We start from the raw sequence: 8,155 nt of genomic DNA on the forward strand, positions 1-8,155 counted from the left end.
CCAATGTCATTTCTCTGCATCAAAATGGTTCTCTATTTTAAGGGGTTTTTTTTATAAAGCCAGTTCTGAAATGTTATTCATTGTATACAAATTGGACACACAAAAGAATGTTCATTTGTTCATCTTAAAAAGAGATTTGATGGGGCCAAGCAGCTTTGAGGTTAAGCCAGAAATGTCAATTACACCTAAATTATGACCAAAAGATGGTCCACTCTCCTTACCTTTTTTCTAGTTCTTTAATATTGTACATTGGCAAAAATTCTGTATTCATGTTTGAACTGCATTTTTATTGTCTTGGCAATTAAAGATTTAATAATAATACAGTTAATTTATAGACGTAATGGTCTTCGCGTGTTCACTGTTGAAGTGAATTTTACGATTAGGACTACTGAAGTATTTTCAGGAGAAATCGTATGTACTTTTGTTGAAAATAAGCCAGTATTTTTAAAAAGTACATGTTCAAAACGTAATTGTCAATGTATAACAAATACGAAAGAGCTATCTCCCTTAACCCATGAAGCGCATGATATATATTTGCTAGTGTGGGAGTGTGGTAATTGTGAATGAAAAATGTTAAATGAATTTATTTTGGATTATAAGAACTAGGAAAGAAAATTGTATCCACTAGTCCGAGAAGCAAAATATGTTAACACCATTCGTATATGCAAAATAGCATACGCCAGTGTTTTTATTACAGTTGTCAATGCAACTGGAACAGTAAGATATTGTTAGAACTGTATGAACTTTAGATGGGACGAGTGGCATTCTTTAGAAGGTACTTTTATTGATAAATTGTTGGAAGATTAGCACCATACAATAAATAAAATAATGACCGACACGGATGCTTAAATTTTCCTCATGGAGACAGTATTGGATTGAATACTGGTCCATAAAAAGATGACTGAAATTATGGTTCATAATGGTTAAGATGTTATAAGCCCATCTCGAGTGCTGATCACATGCAAATGCCGAAGGAAATTTATCATACTGTTTATAAAAGAACTCAGAATTGTTCTTCACTTGAACAACTAGACATAATGAACTTAGTTAAATTATATCTTCTGATTACAAAATGTATAAGGAATTAAAATTATACAATGCTAGCATGGGGGTATTAATATCACTGAAGATGTTACAGACATACTTTTTATTATTCTTGGGCACTTACACACAAATTTGCACACGAGCTTAATGAAAAATGAATATACATTATGTGCTTTCATTTGGGCTAGACTGGATTAAAACGGAAGGAGAACAAACGACTAATTCACAGTACATTGTTGGTAAGAGTTATAAAAAGGCACCATTTAGCCACGTCTTGAGCTTGTGTAATAAACAGAATGTTGCGGCTCTCAGCTTAATCACTAAATAACTATACAATATTTAGTAGATGTAAACATCTCCAAAAGTTATTAAAATGTCTTCATACGGTAAGCAGATCGTTGACAAATGATGCAACGCTGTTACATGCGATGCTGCTAACTTTATACCGTTGGTCCAATATGAGCAGTCTATGTATTAAACTCGTGCTTAGATTTGATTTGAATATTGAGATAAACATGCGTTCGAGACGTTTTTCATTGTACTCAAGACCACCATATTGTACTGGTTCTCTTTGCTTGAAAAATCAAATTCCACCATAATGGAAAAAGTGTTTAAATCATTTTGCCCCGTTTTCGAAATAGCGGATTTGCCCGTTCCGCACTCGGCTTCTTAAGCGAGACAAGACTATGCCAAGGATGTAAATACTATCAATACTTAAAAGAAAAATCCTACATTTTGTTCACCGAAACTTTTCCGCAAAAAATAAAATCTTGCCAGGTACGCTGGTCTCGCATAATGTTCCGCACACGATACCAGTGCAGAAATTCAATGGCGGGAGTAATACAAAAACGCATGGCAATAAAGAAATAGCATTAACTCATTTATTTCCCATTGTTTCGCCACCCGTTATTTTTTATTTTATTTTACTCTTTTTGTCGTTGTCACACCTGTGTAAATTAAAGAAATACTGAATGTTTGTTGAAAGTGTCCCCTGCAGGACTGTCATTGTCAGCCATTACTTATGAATTGGGGTAGGGTACGATGAGAGAATGCACAATTGTAGGTGCCCAGAGTGGCAGAGTGATCTAAAGCACTCGCATTTACCGATCACTGCCCTCTCACCTCTGTCCGCTTGGGTTAGAGAAAGTTTGCTATTAGTTTCCCGTGGATCGGTGGTTCTTACTGGGGTTTTGCCAGGTTCTTCCTCTGCCATTTATTCTGGCCACCGTGTATAGCCTATCATTTGCTGAAAAATGGTGTTAAACCCACACCACCAACAACAAGCACAATTGCACGATTGTGCTTTAAATGCATCAGAAATTCTTTATTTGAGTGAAAGTTTCATCGATTTCTTAAATTTCGACATTTTCGAATAAACCGACTTTACTGTCATGCAGCATACTTGTATTTTAGGATGCATTAATGGAACAAATAATGGGGTCGGGGTAGGTGGGATTAGGTTGGTAATACATAGATGTCCATTTATACAATACAATATTTGGAGCTTTGCATTGTGCCATTTTTTAAAATCTATTTTTGTTTAGAAAACGAATAATTTGACAGTTACGATGTGATATGCACCAATGGAAATCTGAATAGGTCAGGAATTGATATTAGCACTACACGAAATACATGTGTTGTACATGCTCAGACTTTCTCTTAATTATATTTCATTTCGACACAGAAATTATTTGATTTATGAAGCTATTACATGAACAACGTTAACATGACACAGTTGTGCTCTGCTTTAATGCTAGGTTTACCTGGTCACTGTTAAGCACTGATGATGCCAAGAAACATTTTTAATGTAACTCATTTTCGAACTTAATAATATTTTCCATTTTAATTTAGTCAGGCATTTTTTGACTTCAAAATATATATTATTTTGATGTAGAGCAATGGTAGAAGTGTTATGCAGTTTCGTAAACGGATTATATTGTATGTTGCAGACGGACCACTGATATGCAAACATGAACCAATACAGTTACAACTTTCTGAAATATAAAAATGCATTGCCTATCGTAGAGCAAACTTATAAACTGCTGCCACATACGATTCAACACAGATGTATCAACTGAAACAACTCAGCATACACAAAACATTAAGGTGCAATCTTTAAAGAAGTTTCCAGGTTTTAACCATCCATTTACTTATAACTTGAAATGTATACTGGTCAGATCTCCAGGAATATTAATGGTGTCCATAAACAAATAGAACTACTTCTTGCAATGTGTCAGTACATGAGTATTATCAAAATACTACTTATGTAGCTCTGAGCATTTAAATGACGTGCAATAATTTCTAACGCTGAATTCACTGGCTTGAATATTGCTTGTTGTTACGGTATGTAGCTTGTCTTCATTGAACTAGTGCTAAGTGCACGCACAAACCGGATGGCTATCAAAGCATCATTTCTACCAATTGAGAGTATTTTATCATCATAGTGATCATGAATTTTCTAGTTCAGGGTTACCTAAATCACACTATAGGAATCAGTTCAGATATATACAAAAACTATACACAAATATATAAGATATTGCAACAATATACCTCACATACACATTGTTACTGGGGCACCGAGTGGCCGAGTGGTCAAAGCGCTCACCGTTACGGATCACTGCCATCTCGCCTCTGTCTGCGTCGGTTCGAGTCTCGGATTCGGCTAATGTGGTTATGTGAGAAAGCTTGCCATTAGCTTCTCGTGGGTCGGTGGTTCTTTCCGGGGGTTTTCCGGGTTCTTCCTCCAACATTAATACTGGCCGCCATGTATAGTCTATCTTGTGTTGAAAAATGGCGTTAAACCCTACAACAACACATTGTTACTACTAGTGTATTTGTAAGGTTTCTGAATTCCGTTAATGATATTTTGTCATCGGTGTAGATGGTGTAGGAAATAAATGTTTCTAAACCTAAAGAGATGCTTGATTAAAACATAATTTTTCCTATTTTCATTGCGTATTAACTTGTTAATTTTTCCCCAGCATATATTCTAATCAAGCATGCTTTTCAATTGCATAATTAGGTTTATAGTATTACCGACATAATTCAACCCATCCGACCTCACTGTTTGTTCCATCAATGCATTCTAAAATACAATACGGTGTGTTCAATTGTCTGAAATATTTTTGTTCAAATGGAATCATATGGCAGCGGAACAAGACAAAGTTACAATCGGAACAATCTGGACCGTTGCTGATGTAACATGTGGCGCACTCAGCCAGAGACGAATCACCGAACGCATCAAATTGATATGCATTCTTACTACTACGCCCGATGTTTATCTTACGATCTGACTGAAATGAGCAAACTGTATAGAACACTTTGGACTGCCACGGCTATTTCTGCGAATAATATTATGCCTACAGTATATTCGGAAAAAAATTAAATGAATTTGGCTTGCCGGAAATGTATTTGCAAAAGGAGCCGCGATTTATTCGGACACATCAGCTATTTGTACAAATGGATTATTCGTAGGATTAGCCGAGAAGTTGCGAATGAAAAATAGTTTGATGCATTCGCAACTTCTTGGCCAATCCTGATTTTGGAAATAACCGAATAGGTCCGAACGACAGCTAATGGTAGTCATCGGCATAGTTATGATCCAAAAGATTGACATCGAAGTTGTGAATAAGTTTCTTGAATGTGTCGAATCACATTAGGCAGAACGTGATTAGACATAGTTATTTCTTTAAAAATAAAATAAAAAAATTAACCGCTATTTCAGCTGACTTAGGCATTCCTTGGCCACCAACACTCTCCAACCAGCTTTGTCGGGAAATACTACCGCTTGCAAGGTGGACGGAACAGAGAACGGAACACCACCACCATCAACCAATGCCATTTCAACTGGTTGATCTACTCGGCATTGTCTATATGACTCTTATCAGATGAAAACTACGAATTTATCTCTGGAAAAATCGACAAATTCTAATTACTGAGGTTTATAGTTCTAATATGGGAACGAAGATAAAATACGAGTGAACCTATGCTTCCGTCTGCCAAGAACGGAATTCGACCTGTATAGTACAGATAAGATAGGTAGTCCTTCACATACTTGCCTTCATTTGGAGTCATACTAAAGTACAGTGCGGTATTTGAGTTTGCAATGTGCTGATGTGGATTAAATATGAAAAGTACTATTATCCCAATACTGGACTCTATTACTATTTTAACGCTTTATTAGGTCCAACACTAAACTTGCAGTAGTCATCGTGGGTTCAGCATTTTATAGGCATGTATTGTACGTGTGATACATGCATGGAAGAGGTTATAGCAACCGTCAGTGTCCATATAATGCAACAAATCCACGCTCTGCAGTGACCAGGATAATTCAACTACTAGTACGCTTTGATCGACGCATGGCCGTGGTGGCTGGGGTTGACCACTAATAGCCACAATGAATCAGCATGGGTACTAACACTTCGTCTGTAGTCGTAAATTTTACGTGGAATATTAAAATTTGCTTAACTTCAGAATTCTTACCCAAAAAAAAATATTCATTAAATCAACATTGTCACTTTAGCAGAAATTTTATTAAAACACGGATGTGATGGTTTGGATGGTTTTGATGAAAGAAGCAAACACAGCTGATTGGACGCCTAGGCAAAAGAAACTTGCACACGGAATACCATAAAACAGTCTCGCAGCGATTTATCAAGCGAGATACTTCTTACTGTCGTATCTAGTTTCTTAGTGAGGCTTGCTGACTGTTTTGTCGTTACAAAACTTTTTTACCGTATGATGATCACCACGTTCGTCCCGCAACTGGTTCGCTCTAATATTAGCAACAGCAAAAAAGATTCTTCATCGGGCGTCTATTCTGATCATAGCAGGACGCAGACGATACATCTTACACATCTTTCAAAGAATCTATGCTGTCGTGATCTGCTTTGGCATGTGCGACTTCAAACTCTGTCTCAACAACAGTTTATTACGTGTTGCGTACAATCCTCACAAATGCTAAAATGACGTATGTGACGTTGTTTAGAAAATATCAAGTGTGAATATCTGAAAGAAATTCAGGCCAGGATTTGTTGGCGCTTTTTAAACACAGAATATTCTAAACATCTTGCGTTTAGCTGTACCTGTCAAAGCTATATATTTCAAATCATATAGTGTATGTGCTTGAGAAAAGTCTGGTCCAACGGATAACATCCTTTGACTCTTCCAGCCATCAATTATTCATAAATCCACTGCCCCCATACAGGAAGAAGCTTAAAGCATACTGCCGTTGGATAATCTATCCGAATTCAAAAATTATAGTAGAGACCAGCTGTCACCCATTTTTTCTTCTTCTTGGTATTAAAGATGGAACGTGGCCAGCAAATGTGTAGAATGCTTGCTAGGTGATAGAGTACTCGGACGAAGTGTATGCCTGAAAACCACTTTAAACAAATTAAATGACAGCGGAGGAATAAGTCCAATAGTACTTTTATGTACATGGTATAAACATACCGCTTATTGCCGAGTGTTCATTGCCTGATGGCGCCCCCACACTGTTTTTTATTACTGCTCTCTTCGTGTCCATCTTCACTAACCAAGGTTCCTATACATTAACCCTTTATACACACCTTGGCTAATAAATCAGATAATTATAATTCTTCGGGTCTGTGAATTTCATTGGATGCGACAGCAAACCGCCGCAACCAAACTTTCGATGCTAAGCTTAGAAAGTATCCTTTTTAAACATTAATCTACATGTCTGCGGTATGGACATGGAACACAATTAAGTTTACTATATGTTCTCTACATTTATTTCTCAGTACTGACCTTTCCTCTGTGTGATAATCAATGCAAATTATATGTTAATCTAAAATACCTCCAAAGATGACTTTACGGTGAAGTTCTTGTCAAAGTTTGACTTGCTCTTTTTTGAGATGCGGGACTGTCAACATAGCAGCATGTAAACAGAACACAGATTTACCTTCCGGATCATCACCAAGGCCTTATTACTCATTGTACACTGTCGCGAAATACAAACAGACAACAACACCCTGAGCTCATATTATCAAGAATAAACAGTTACCTTTAAATCCCTACCAAAAATGTATAAATAAAACTCTTCGACCAAAATGAGAGAGGAGAAATGTTATAAAATAGACTAGAATTACATTCGTGGGTACTGAACTGGCAGTATTAATTGTAACCCGATTCCGTATGATGACTCAGCGCTAGACATCACTATAAACTACCACACTACAGACATCGTAGCGATATGACTGAAACTTTTTTAAGGTATATTATAAACCTAAATCACACACACATACACACACACACACACACAAAGTGCACACATTAACATTGGACTGCCAATCATATTTCATGCTAACTTTTAACTTTTGCCATGCAGAATGTACGAGCCCTTGAAAAAGTATTGTTGGCCTCTGTCAGCTGCAGTTTTGAGCGCACATATTTGTTTGCGTATATTCTTTGTTGCCGGCATCTTTGTTATCCGTAGTCGCGGCCACAATGTTTCATTTTTTGCATCGATATATTAAGTCGTTCTGTCAAAGTGTCATCTGATTTTAGTACGCACTTGTTAAGATCTGAAATTGTTGAAGTTGATCTGAGTTACTGCCGTTGCCCATGACGGTGCCATTTTGATCCAGAAGACGTCAGAAAATTACGAGGCACTATTTTGTTTCCTGACTGGCATTATATGATAGTCGGATCAACTGGTCGCGGCAAAATAAACTTGCTGCTCGATATTCTGATAAATGATAGTCTTACCTACTACAAAGTCATTATTAATACGGTCAATACCAACCAAGATAAGTACAAAAGGGTTTTATGAGGTCATAAGGGGATCGGATGCTGCGAAACAAAAGCACGAAGACCACGTTTAAAGTACTGGAGCGAAAAGAAATATCTCAGTAAACGAAATTGATGGTGATTGCGATTCCGTCATAGTATTTGACAACATCAAACTGACAAAGACCATATAAATAAATTCAAAAATTATTTTTCGCTGTCATGAAATAAACGATGTAATTCAATCTACTTAGCGCAGTCTTACTATGATGTGCCAAAATATGTTAAATTCAACGCGGGCTGCTTTGTGGTATCTACTGGATTGGTCAACCGCGATATCGACGAGATTATTGTCCAGAAA

The sequence above is a fragment of the Sinohyriopsis cumingii genome, chromosome 3 (assembly GCF_028554795.1).
Source record: "Sinohyriopsis cumingii isolate HCF-2022 chromosome 3, ASM2855479v2, whole genome shotgun sequence".
NCBI classification, from domain to species: Eukaryota; Metazoa; Mollusca; class Bivalvia; order Unionida; family Unionidae; genus Sinohyriopsis; species Sinohyriopsis cumingii.